This window comes from Chiloscyllium punctatum, chromosome 32, assembly GCF_047496795.1.
Source record: "Chiloscyllium punctatum isolate Juve2018m chromosome 32, sChiPun1.3, whole genome shotgun sequence".
Classification (NCBI taxonomy): Eukaryota; Metazoa; Chordata; class Chondrichthyes; order Orectolobiformes; family Hemiscylliidae; genus Chiloscyllium; species Chiloscyllium punctatum.
The window spans coordinates 49,469,283-49,484,023 of NC_092770.1; positions in this window are offsets into that span (position 1 = coordinate 49,469,283).

Sequence of the window (14,741 nt, forward strand, 5' to 3'; positions counted from 1 at the left end):
AGTTCCCAAGACCCGTTCCAAAACACTCGTTATGGCACCCCAATACCTACGAAGCTTATGGCATGACCACAAGCAGTGGGTAAGAGTACCAACATCTATTTTACATTTGGGGCACATTGAGGATGCTCCTGCCTTAAATTTTGCAAGCCGCTCCGGTGCCAAATGAGCCTTGTGGAGTACCTTCAGTTGCATAGCCTGCGTCCTGTTACTAATGGAAATCTTCCTTACCTTCTCCCAAATATCCTCCCATACCTCTGACGAGATTTCCGTCCTCAATTCCCGAGTCCAGATTCCGCATAGCCACTCAATGTCCTTCGAAATATTGCTTCCTAACAAGCGATAGAGGCTGCTAACTGAGAGAGTGCCCGTAGACTGGAGAACTCTCATCTCCATATCCGACTTATAGGGACTAACCATCAATGTAGTCTTTTTCTGTATAAAGTCCCGAACCTGAAAGTAACGAAAGAGATCCCTCCTAGATAGCTTATATTTCTGATTCAGCTGCTCGAAAGACACCATTCCCTCCCTGTCAAATAAATCTCCCAAACAGGAGAATCCTCTCGACTCGCAGAGCTTGAAACCAGAGTTCGTTGACCCCGGCCGGAATCCTAACATTCCCACTATGGGAGTGTAAGGGGAAGTTTTTTGTAAGTTGCCCTCACCAAGCAGCATCATTCTCCACGCTTTGACTGTGTTAAGGACAATCGGGTTTCTGTAATGGTCGTTAACAGTCCTCATCTTGTTCATAAACAACAAATTGATGGGGGAGCATTTTGCCTTGGAGTCCTGATATCCAACTAGATTGACCGCCGGTCCTGGCAGACGCAGTCAGCCACACAGGATGGGAAGGAACTCAATTGATATTTCTTATAGTCCGGGAAATCCAAACCTTCCATCTCCTGCAGAAGCTGCAATTTGCCCAGCTTAATAAGAGGTCACATATGATGCAAGATGAAAGATCCAAGCCAACTGTAAAGCCTCTGTAGTGCTTGCTTAGGCAGCATTAAAGGGAGCATTCGCATGGGATAATAATAAGCGAGGAAGAACTTTCATTTTGACCAAAGATATTCTACCCAGTCATGATATCAGAAGATCCTTCCAGCGCCAAAGGTCTTGGTTTATCTTCTCTAGCAACTGCACAAAATTAGCTTTATATACTTGCTTGAAGGCCGGGGTAATAAAAATGCCTAAGGAGAGGAAACCTCCCTGTGACCACCTGAAAGGGAAATGGGTTCCATCCCCAAAATTGGATATTCTCGTAAGGCCCCCACAGGCATAGCCTCCGATTTCATAAAGTTAATTTTATACCCTGAGAACAAACCAAATCGATTAATCACTTGTATTAAATGGGGCACAGATGTCATCGGATCAGTTAAAAAGAGAAAACGTCATCCACATAGAGGATGATCTTATGTCTGCCTGACCCTCTCTCTGAGACAATTGTGTTGGGATCCCTCCAGATGGCCTCCACCAACAGCTCAATCACCACAACTGTAAATAATAGTGGTGAGAGAGGGCACTCCTGTCGGCTGCCTCTGCCGATACTAAAATTATCTGACCTTATACCATTTGTGAGAACCACTGCTTTCAGGTCACTATATAACACTGCCATGAACTTTGCAAAAACCCCTCCAAGACCAAAACACTCCAGTACCTAAGAGAGGTATGGATACTCCATCCGGTCAAACACTTGCTCTACATCCAGGGAGACTACCAAGCCTGGAATTGACCCTTGCTGGCAAATCCGGACCATGTTTAATACTCTTCTAATATTATTAGAAGACCTACAACCCCAAATAAAACCTGTCTGGTCCTCCTTTACAATGAAGGGCAAAAACCTTCTCCAACCTTAGCACCAGCATTTTCGACAGAATTTTAAAATTCATGTTCAGTAACGATATGGACCTGTATGAAGTACAATCCTCTGGGGCTTTCCCTTTCTTAAGAATAAGAAAAATATTTGTTTCTCTCAGAGAGGATGGGATGCAGTCCTGACTTTATGAGTAGTTGTACAAATCCAAGAGTGATCTGGCCAGCATGTCTATAAACTCCTCATAAAAATCACTTTGAAATCCATCAGGGCTGGGCACTTTACCACTCTGGAGCTGCCTCACTGCCTCCTGTGTTTCCTGGATTGTCAAGGGGGTATTCAGAAACGATGCCTGCTCTTAAGTTACACCTGGAAGGTCCGGGGTCTTAAAAAAGGACTCCATCTTCATCAGTCTGTTCTCACAGCCCTCCGACCGGTACAGCTCAGAGTAGAGCTTCCTAAATGCTGTATTAATCTTTTTGGCATTGCAAATAAGAGTACCAGCACTCTCTGTGATGGATGTGATAGATTAGGGGACATTCTTCTTTCTGGCCAGGTACCCTAGATATTTACCCAGTTTATCACCATACTCAAATAACCTCTGTTTCGCAAAAGAGATTTCCCTCTTTGCTGTCTGGGTGGGCGCAGTATTCAAAGTAGCCCTGAGGGCTGTAATCCGCTGCAATTTAGTTAGAGATGGTCTGTCAAAGCACGCTAACTCAGCTGCCTTCAGGCGAGCCTCAAGCATATGCTGTTCCTTTCCCCTCTGCCACTTCCGGGTCGCTGAGTAAGAAATAATCAAACCCCATGCATAGGCCTTGGCAGTCTCCCAGAGGACTGTTGGATTACTGGCCATACTCAAATTAATGTCCCAAAAGATTTTAAATTCCCACGAAAAATACTCTATAAACATGCTATAAAAGATGCCAGCGCCGCGAGCCTATCCCGTTACCACCGGCCTTGACCTCCATGTACGCTGCTGCATGATCGGCAATGGCTGTGTTCCCAATTCTGCAAGACAACACCAAACTCAAAAAGGTCGATGGGACAACAACATGTCAATTCTGCTATAGCACTTATGTGGATTAGAAGACATCTCCACACATCCACCAACCCCAGCTCCCTGTTCGAGTCCACCAGCTGCCTAGCTTGCGGGGACATACCCACAAGACCCCTATCATCCTGTCCACTTTGGGGTCAATAAGATGATTAAAGTCTCCCCATATAATTGTATGACATGCCCCAAGGGCCATCAATCTGGAAAGTGCATCTGTTAAAAATTTGAGGCGATGTATGCCGGGCGGGCAATATACATTCGAGGTCCCATACTCCTCTCCATGTGTTAAAGCTTTAAGAATTATAAACTGCCCATATTCATCCTTTATTTGGTCTAACATTTGAAATGGGAGATTCTTCCGGATGAGTATAGCAACTCCTCTACTTTTAGAGCTAAGGGATGAGAAAAACATCTGTCCAAGCCCTCCCTGCTGCAACTTCAAGCACTCCTTATCGGTTAAATGTTTTTCTTGCAGCAAGGCTACATCGACCCTCTCTTTTCTAAGGCTTGACAGTATCTTTTTCTCTTTTTTTATAGATATTTTTATTGAAAATTTAACATATTTTTACAAGTTTACAAAAAAACCCAAGTATAAACATTGATATACAATTAAATCTTAAATAAATAATAACCAAAATTTATCAAACAAAAAAAAAGATACCGAGAGAAGAAAAACAAAACTCAACTGACTATCTAACCTACAACTAACCAGAGTGTATAATTAAGTCTCTTACATTATTCAAAGAAGAGAAAAGCAAACCCGACGGATAACACAGAAATTGGGTAGTGAGATACGTGCTCGGAATGTATTAACATCAAATCGTAACAAAACCCGTATTCATGTGGGATTCCTGTCCCAAGGGGCCCGAACCAGCCAGGTTCGCCATCTCAATTACATAAAAGCCCTTGTTAAGATGGCCGAAATATCTATATTTATGTAATTCAAGAAGGGCTGCCATATTTTATGGAATAATGCGGTCTTTTGGTGCACCATATTTGTAAGGAAGTCAAGGGGAATACATTCCATAATTAATCTGTACCAATTCAAAAGTCCAGGGAGGGCCCTCAGCCACCCAGTTTACCAAAATATTTTTCCTTGCACAGAAAGAGAGAATAGAAAATAATCTCTTCCCGTGTATATCCAGGTCCCATACTCCTCTCCATGTGTTAAAGCTTTAAGAATTATAAACTGCCCATATTCATCCTTTATTTGGTCTAACATTTGAAATGGGAGATTCTAAAAGTTCGAAAAGCCCAAAAGGAGAGATACAGGGTCCACTCTAATTTCCATTCCTAAGATTTCTGTCAGAGCACTTACTACCTTTAGTCCAATATCTACAGATCTTATGACAGGTCCATAAGCAATGTACAAGAGTGCCCACCTCTATTTTACATTTGGGACACACTGGAGATGCTCCTGCCTTAAATTTTGCCAATTGGTCTGGCGCTATGTGGGCCCCATAAAGTATCTTCAACTGAATGGCCTGAGTTCTGTTGCAGATGGTGATTCTTCTGGCATTTTCCCAAATGTCATTCCATGTTTCTATAGAGATTTCCAGTCCCAAATCCTGATCCCATGTTTTAAGTAGATTGTCCATATCTCCCGATACTTCATCATGTAATAAATGATAAATAGTGCTGACGGAAGATACCCCCATTAGCCATAGCACTCTACATTTTCTATCTGATTTATAAAGACTATATAATAACGTAGTCTTCTTCTGTATGAATTTGGAAGTATCGAAAGAGATCACCATTAGGTAATCCAAATTTCTGACGCAGCTGTTCAAAAGACATCAGGATCCCTTCTTTAAACAGATCCCCTAAACATGAGATACCCCTGGATCTCTAGAGGTTGAAAGTGGCATCTGTAAGTTCCGGTTGAAATCCCCATGCTCCCACTATCGGAGCATAGGGGGATGTTTTATGTGAGTTGCCCTCATTTTGCCACATTATATTCCAAGCTTTAATTGTGTTTAGTATTGTAGGGTTTTTACATTGATCCGTAATGCTTTTCCTCTTGTCTGAAAATAAAAGGTTAATAAATGGGCATTTTACTTGAGAAGCCTCGATGTCCAGCCAGATTGATTGCGAGTCAGACAAGACCCAATTAGCTATGTAACGTAATAAGGAACTTAACTGATATTTCCTAAAATCTGGGAAATCCAATCCTCCCCTTGCCTGTGGAAGCTGTAGCTTCTTCAGCTTAATGAGGGGCCGTCTATGATTCCAGATAAAGGAACCCAACCAGCCATACAATTTACATAGTACCAGCCTCAGCAGCATCACCGGAAGCATTCTCATAGGGTATAGGTGACGTGGCAGGGCATTCATTTTAATTAGTGCTATTCTACCCAGCCAGGAAATTGGAAGGTCTCCCCATCGCTGGAGGTCCTGCCTTATCCTCTCCAGTAAATGCACAAAGTTAGCCTTGCATAACTGACCAAATACTGGGGTAATAAAAATGCCTAAATATAAGAAACCCTCCAGGAACCACCAAAAGGGAAAGTGGGATATACTAGCAAGGCCACCCATTGGCATAGCCTCCGATTTTGAGAAATTAATTTTATAGCCTGAAAATGCACTAAATGTATTAATAACTTGGATTAAGTGAGGCACGGACATCAGAGGATTACTGAGGAATAGAAGAACATTATCTGCATACAGGGTAATTTTATGTTTACCTGTACCAAGCCCATATAGCTTCTGCTAGTGGCTCAATTATTAGCGTAAAAAGCAATGGCAAAAGAGGACATCCCTGACGGCAGCCCCTATCCACACTGAAGCTATCCGAGCCTAATCCATTGGTAATCACAACTGCTTTGGGATCACTATATAGTGTTGAGACCCATTTGGTAAACACCTTTCCAATGCCAAACCTTTCCAATGTATAAAACAAATATGACCATTCAACCCTGTGGATTGCCTTTTCCACGTCTAATGAGACTACTACACCTGGTATCTTTCCCTGATGGCAGGCTTGAATCACATTCAAAACCCTTCTAACATTATTGGATGATTTATGGCCCTTAATAAACCCCGTCTGATCCTCCTTTATGATGTATGGCAATACCCTTTCTAGCCTCAATGCTAATGTTTTAGAGAGGATTTAAAAATCTACACTTAGCAGGGTTTTTGGTCTGTATGACGCATAATCTTCTGGTTCCTTTCCTTTTTTGAGGATAATAGAGATATTCGCCTCTTTCAGTGAAGGCGGGAGACAGCACTGACTGTATGAATAGTTATACATGTCCATAAATGGACCAGCCAATATTCCTGTAAATTCTTTAGAGAGTTCAGCTTGAAAGCCATATGGTCCAGGTGCCTTACCGCTCTGAAGTTGCCTGATTGTGTTAAGTATTTCTTGGATTGTTAGGGGAACATTCAAGACAGATACCTGTTCCAGAGTTAGGTCCGGAAAGGTCAGGTTTTAAAAAAATGACTGTATCCTCCTAGTCCTGTCTTCGCAATCCTGCGATTTATATAAATCAGAATAAAATTTTCTAAAGATTGCGTTAATCCTTTTATGATCATGAGTCAGAATACTTGTACTTTCCTTGATAGATGTGATAGTTTGAGGGGCCTTCTTTTTCTTTGCAAGAAATGCTAAATATCTACCAGGTTTATCGCCAAATTCATATAACCTTTGCTTTGCAAATAATATTTCCCTCTTAGCCATTTGGGTAAGCATGGTGATTAGAGCTGTCCTAAGGGCCTTAATCCTTTATAATTTGATAATAGAAGGTCTGTCAGCGTATGCTGTTTCAGCTGCTTTTAAGTGAGCTTTGAGCAGATGCTGTTGTTCTCCCTTTAATTTTTTCTGGGTCGCTGAGTATGAGATGATCAAACCTCGCGCGTAAGCTTTGATGGTCTCCCACATTATTGATGGGTTGCTAGCTGTACCTGAATTAATTTCTATAAAAGTTTTAAATTCTTGAGAGAAGTACTTTCCAAATTTACTATCTTTCATCAGAAAGGGGTCCACACACCAATGCCGGGGAGATGTCTCATTGTTCCTCGCCTTGATTTCCATATGTACAGCAGCGTGATCGGAAATTGCTATACTGCCTATTTTACAGGATGATATGGAATTTTAAAAAATCGAGGATGCAAAAAACATATCGATTCTGGTATGACATTTATGTGGATTGGAGTAAAAAGAAAAATCTCTGCCCTGTGGATGAAGGCATCTCCATACATCTACTAATCCTAATTCTTTGTTCAAATCCATCAATTGTCTAGATCTGGGAGATACTCCTGCAGTACTCTTGGGAATCCTATCTATTTCCGGATCCATAATACAATTAAAGTCTCCCCCTATAATTGTATGACGAGCATCGAGAGCCATCAATTTTGAGAAGGCTTCCGTTATAAATTTAAAAGGATGTGCCGGGGGGCAATACAAATTTAAGATCCCATATTCCTCTCCATTTATAAGGGCTTTAATCAGAATATATTGTCCAGATTCGTCTTTTATCTGACTTAGGATTTTGAAAGGGAAATTCTTCTGAATAAGAATAACAACTCTTCTACTTTTTGAGCTAAAAGAAGAAAAAAAGACCTGATCAAATCCACCCTGTCATAATTTCAAGTGTCGTAATTTCAATAAGTATGTCTCCTGTAGGAGAGCTATAATCAACCCTTTCTTTCTTAAGGTTTGATAATATTTTCTTCCTTTTGACTGGTGAATTACTCCCCTTGACATTCCAGGTGCACCACTTAACCGACTGATTAACCATAACTTCCGGGCAAGTCCGAGACCCCTCCGGAGGTGAAACCCGATCCAGAACATCCTGAGCATAGAGCATATAAAATTCACAAAAATAAAGGCTCTTTAATACACTCACATCGATATAATAAAAAATCTATTTATAAATAAATAAAATATAAAACGTATTTAAATGGATATTTTTCCCCTTGTTCCCGGGGGTATCACTTCCTTTCCAACAGTCCATCGTATCCTCTCCCAACCAGTGCCCTACTCTTGACCCAGGTGCTCCTCGATAGGATGAAGAAAATTCAAATATACTACAGAGCTAGAGTTAACAGTGAGCACCCTACCTCCCACCCCCCACCCACACCAACACCAACACCTGGATATATTTGATAATGTTAATACCATGTATAAACATATATAACTATAAAATTACAACCTCAACAAGTAATAATTAAATATAATAATACAAAATAACAGGGGAAAACAACCCCGCTCCTAAAGACAGAAATAAAACAGGATAAGGTAACCACCTCCCCCCACCAACATTAACTAGACCCCTATATATATATTTAAAAAAAGGGGGTGGGAGAAAATCGCTAAGTAGAGAACAAATAAATAAATCCCTCTCCCCACCCCCCGAAGATAATATTAAACAGTAAGGTTAAAAAAAGGGATTAATATTTTAAAAATGTAAACCGGAGTGGGGGGAGAGCAAAACAACATCAATTAACTCTTACAATTTATCTAAGAGAGTCCAAAAATTCCTTGGCCTTTTCCAGTGATCCCAAGTTATACACGGATCCTTCATGGTTAAAGCTTAATGTTGCTGGGTAGCGCAAGGAGTACTGACTATTTAAGTCCCTTAAACACTTCTCTGCTTCATCAAACGCCTTCCTCTTTCAGACCAGAGCTGGGGAAAAGTCCTGGAATAACATAATCTTGGATCCTTTATAAATCATGGTTTGGGGATCTTTCCCAAGATTTCTGGAAGCTTCTAAGAACATCTGCCTCTCCTTATAGCTCTGCAGCCGGAACAGGACCGGGCGGGGGCACTGGTTCGAGCCGGGCCCGCGTATTGCAACCCGGTAGGCCCATTCCACCCTTACCTGGCCTGATCCAGCCTCCAGATTTAAAAGCTGTGGAAGCCACTGTTCAACAAACGCTGTAAGCTGGCCTTCCCCTTCCTGTTCGGGAAGGCCCAGCAAACAAATATTTTTTCGATGACCTCGATTCTCGAGGTCAAAAATGTGATTCTCTAAGGTCCGGACTCGCTATTCGAAAGTCCGGACCCGATCCACAGCTGATTCTGCTGTAGTTTCGGAGGTCGCGGACTTTAGCTCCGCCCCTCTGACTTGGCACTCAATTTCCTTGATGTCTCGGTCGTGCTTTTGTAGCGCGGCCGAGAGTGAGTCCCATTGGCTCTGGGACTCTTCAATGAAGGCATCGATCTTCGCATCGAGTTTAGAGATTATTTCCGCGAGGATCGCCACCGTAGGTAAGTCCCCCTGGGTGGCTGCGGATGCCTCTGCTGCAGCTAGGGAGGGTGGGGGAGGGGTTCCTGCCTGCTGAGAATTGCGGGCTCCCTTCCCTTTAGTTATTTTTACTGGAGATTAAATTGTTTAAATGCAGTATTAAGCAAGTAATTACATTAAGTAAAAGCTATTTTGATTGATTTGGTGAGTGTGGTGGGGGTGGGTGACCTACTTTGCCCAAGTCTTGGGAGGAGCACTATAGACTCAGACTTGCTGAGTCGCCGCCATCTTGGATCCCCCAATTTTTTTTTCTCTTAATTGGTGAAGGACTCCCCTTAACATTACAGGTGCACCATTTAAATAAATAGCTAGCCATAGCCATCCAAAACAGTCCGTGACCCCCGGGAGGAAGAACCCTACTCAGAGCACGCCGAGTGAAAACAAGAAACAGTTCGTATAAATTTAAAAGTACAACTTCCAGAACTACCAAATCAAAACTTCTAACATCTACTTCTGCAACATACCAACATGTAACACAAGTGAAAGGAGACTTTACCCCTTGCCCACCAGGGGCGGGGGGGGGGGGGGCACTCATACCACCCATTAAACCCTCCATGCCTCCTTCTGGCTGGAGCCATGCCCCCGCCCCAGACAACACAAAGTAAGAAAAAACACACATATCTTACAACAAGAAAGTTAAAAGTGGGCACTCAACCCATTCCACTCCTAGTAAAACAGAAATATATAACCTCGTCCTGCCTCCCCAACTGCACCCCCCCATCCCATATCAGAAGAGAAAAACTAAAGGAAATGACAAGAAAAAAAGAACAAAGGATGACAGGAGGGAAGAGAGAAGGGAGAAGAGCGAGAAAAAGAAAAAAACACAATTATGACCCCCACATATATTAAAAAACCCCGACAACCAGGTAAACCAGGCAAATTACAGGGAAAAACAAAATAAGCAATATTGTCCACATTATTCAAGCCAGCCACTCTATTTTAAAGCATCCAGGAAGTCCTTTGCCTTTTCCGGTGAATCAAAATTGAACATGGATCCTCTGTAGCTGAAACATAATATTGCTGGATATCTTATGGAATACTGGATATTCAAGTCCCTCAGTTGCCTTTTTACCTTATCAAAGGCCTTCCTCTTACGAATCACGACCGCAGAAAAGTCTTGGAAAAGCATAATTCGTGATCCTTTATATATCAGAGTCTGTGGATTCTTCCCCAGTGCTCTAGAGGCTTCCAATTTCATTTGCTTGCCTCCATAATGCTGGAGTTGCACTAAGACTGGGTAGGGGTGCTGGTCTGATCTGGGCCTGCGCACTATGACCCAGTGGGCCCGCTCGACCCGCACCCGGCCTGCCTCGACTTCCACTTCCATTGCTCCAAGAAGCTGATGATCTGGCCTTCCTCCTCCCGTTCTGGAAGCCCCACCAGTCGGATGTTCTTTCGACAACCTCGAAAATCGAGATCATCAACCTGCTCCTCCAAGGCACCGTTCCAGTGCCTGGACCCAACCTGCCGAGGATTCTGCCGCGTTTTCGGATGCCACGGCCCATTGCTCCACCTTCCAACATGCTGCCCGAGTCCTGGATCTCCTGGTCATGTTTCTGCAGCATGACCGAGATCGGTTCAAGCCTGGCCCGGGTTTCCTCCATCGCTGAGTCAAACTTCTCTTGGAGTTTCACAAACTCCAAGACCAGGCTCTGCTCCATAGTTAAGTCCTCTGGGGTGATCGCAGAGGCTGATGCTACGGCCATGGGCATGTCCATTGTTGCAGGTAAGGGGGGTGTCCCTGCTTGCTGTGATCCTCGAGGACCTTTCCTTTGGTCATTTTCCTAACTATTTTAAACTAACACTGAACAATTCTAGGGGTGAAAAATAACTAATTCTACCACATTGAGTAATAAAAGAAGGGTGAGTGCATCACTTTGTCTGGGTTCTGGTGCAGAGCTTAGCAGGGCAGACCTGCTGGGTCGCCAGCATCTTGAATCCCCATTATTATTCATTTTACTGCTGGGAGTCAACAAGCAACCATTCAAGCTAGGGCTTACAACTGAACATAATGATTTAAAGTGTAGGGTAATCAGGCTGTTATTCTGGGAGAGTTGGCATGTTGACCAAAATAACCTTCTTTAACCTCTTCTTCTTGTACTTATTTCTAAGCACAACATTGCCAGCTATTTCGTTTGTGTTCTTTGGTTGGGCAGTATTCCAGATTCCTCTTTTTACTCAAACTGGAAGTGAACTTGGTAAGGTAATATTCCCTAATGGAGACCATGACAGTTATTATTGCTCACTGTAATAACCCAATTGGTTCATTAAAGCCCTTTAGGGGAGGAGATATGCCATTCTCTCCTGGTCTAAATGTGACACCATGACTCACAGGAATGTGACTCATAACTACCATCTAAAATGGCCATGTAACCATTCAGTTCAAGAGAAATTAGAGATGAATAACAAATATTAGCCTTTCCAGAGACGCTTATATCCTATGAGAGTCTTTTTTTTGACACAGCATATTGAAATCTCAGTATAAACGGTTTATGAAACCAAACTCAAAATTTCATGCAACCGTCTCATAGTTCCCCAGTGATTAGGAGGTTGACTTAAATAAATTCTTCATGTCCCTAAGACATCAATATCCAAGCCAATAATTCAGAGTTCAGGCTGAAATCTTTTGGTTTAATGGCTTTTAGTTTTAACTTTTGTATATGGTGTGTACACACATTATGGGTAGAAAGGTAGAAGAGGTAGGCAGGTAGTGCAAGACTCTTCTATGGCTATCCCCATTTCAAACAAGTACGCTGTTTTGGAAAATGTAGGGAGTGATGGATTCTCAGGGGAATGTAGCACGAACAGCCAAGTTTCTGGTATTGAGACTGGCTAAAATGCAATGAAGGGTATGTCAGGTTCCAAGAGATCGATTGTGTTAGGGGACTCTCTAGTCCGAGGCACAGACAAACGTTTCTGTGGTCAGCAGCAAAAAATCAGAATGGTATGTTATCTCCCTGTGCCAGGATCAAGGATGTATTGGAGAGGGTTCAGAATTTTCTCAAGGGGGAGATGGCCCAGCAGGAGGTCATTGTACACATTGGAACAAACAAAATAGGAAGGGAAATGGATGAGATTCTGAAGGGAGATTACAGAGAGTTAGGCAGGAATTTAAAAAGGAGATCCTTGAGAGTAGTACTATTTGGATTACTCCCAGTGCTACGAGCTAGTGAGGGTAGGAATAGGAGGATAAAGCAGTTGAATGCATGGCTGAGGAGCTGGTGTATGGGAGAAGGATTCACATTTTTGGATCATTGGAATCTCTTCTGGGGTAGAAGTGACCTGTACAAGAAGGATAGATTGCACCTGAATTTGTAGGGGACTAATATGCTGGCAGGGAGATTTGCTAGAACTGCTTGGGAGGATTTAAACTAGTAAGGTGGGGGGGGGGGGGGCAGGACCCAGGGAGATAGTGAGGAAAGAAAGCTATCTGAGACTGGTACAGTTGAGAAAAGAAGCAACTCAAACAGTCAGGGCAGGCAGGGACAAAGCAGAGAACAAGGTAGGACTGATAAATTAAACTGCATTTACTTCAATGCAAGAGGCATAACAGGGAAGGCAGATGAATTCAGGGCATGGTTAGGAACATAGGACTGGGATATCATAGCAATTACAGAAACATGGCTCAGAGATGGACAGGACTGGCAGCTTAAAGCTCCAGGATACAAATGCTACAGGAAGGATAGAAAGGGAGGCAAGAGAGGAGGGATGAGTGGCGTTTTTGATAAGGGATAGCATTACAGCTGTGCTGAGGGAGGATTTTCCCGTAAATAAGAAAGGGATGATCACTTTATTGGGTTTATATTATAGACCCCCTAATAGTCAGAGGGAAATTGAGAAACAAACTTGTAAGGAGATCTCAGCTATCTGTAGGAATTGTAGAATGGTTATATGGTAGGGGATTTTACCTTTTCAAACATAAACTGGGACTGCCATAGTGTTAAGGGTTTAGATGGAGAGGAATTTGTTAAGTGTGTACAAGAAAATTTTCTGATTAAATATGTGGATGTACCTCCTAGAGAAGGTGCAAAGGTTGACCTATTCTTGGGAAATAAGGTAGGGCAGGTGACTGAGATGTCAGTGGGGGAGCACTATGGGGCTAGTGACATAATTCTATTAGTTTTAAAACAGTGATGGAAAAGGATATATCAGATCTAAAAGTTGAAGTTCTAAACTGGAGAAAGGCCCATTTTGACAGTATTAGGCAAGAACTTTCAAAAGCTGATTGGGGGCAGATGTTCACAGGTGGCTGGAAAATGGGAAGCCTTCAAAAATGAGATAACAAGAATCCAGAGACAGTATGTTCTTGTTAGGGTGAAAGGAAAGGCTGGTAGAATGCTGGATGACTAAAGAAATTGAGGATTTGGTTAAGAAAAAGATGGAAGCACATATCAAGTACAAACAGGATAGATTGATTGAATCTTTAGTTGAGAGTGTGTTGCTGGAAATGCACAGCAGTTCAGGCAGCATCCAAGGAGCAGGAAAATTGACGTTTTGGGTCACAGGAATCCTAAGAAGCATATAAAGGCAGTAGGAGTATACTTAAGAGGGAGATCAGGAGGGCAAAAAGGGAACATGAGATAGCTTTAGCAATAGAGTTAAGGAGAATCCAAAGAGTTTTTACAAATACATTAAGGACAAAAGGGTAACTAGGGAGAGAATAGGGCCCCTCAAGGATCAGCAAGTCAGCCTTTGTGTGGAGCCACAGGAGATGGGGGAGGTACTAAATGAGTATTTTGCATCAGTGTTTACTGTGGAAAAAGACATGGAAGATATATAATGTAGGGAAATGGATGGTGACATCTTGTAAAATATCCATATTACAGAGGAGGAAGTGCTGGATGTCTTGAAATGCATAAAAGTGAATAAATCCCCAGGACCTGATCAGGTGTGAATTATTTTAGATTTAGATTACTTACAGTGTGGAAACAGGCCCTTCGGCCCAACAAGTCCACACCGCCCCGCCGAAGCGTACCCACCCATACCCCTACATCTAAATCAACCCCTTACCTAACACTACGGGCAATTTAGCATGGCCAATTCACCTGACCTGCACATCTTTGGACTGTGGGAGGAAACCGGAGTACCCGGAGGAAACCCACGCAGACACGGGGAGAACGTGCAAACTCCACACAGTCAGTCGCCTGAGGCGGGAATTGAACCCGGGTCTCTGGCGCTGTGAGGTAGCAGTGCTAACCACTGTGCCACCGTGCCGCCCATCCTAGAACTCTGTGGGAAGTTAGGGAAGTGATTGCTGGGTCTCTTGCTGACATATTTGTATCATCGATAGTCACAGGTGAGCTGCTGGAAAACTGGAGGTTGGCTAATGTTACACCACTTTTTAAGAAAGGTGGTAAGGACAAGCCAGGGAACTATAGACCAGTGAGCCTGATGTCTGTGATGGGCAAGTTGTTACAGGGAATCCTGGGGGACAGCATGTACATGTATTTGGGATAGTCAGCATGGCTTTTTGCATGGAAAATCATGTCTCAAAAACCTGATTGTGTTTTTTTGAACAAATAAAGAGGTTTGATGAGGGCAGAGCAGTAGATGTGATCTATGTGGAGTTCAGTAAGGCATTCAACAAGGTTCCCCATGGGAGACTGGTTAGCAAGGAATATTATG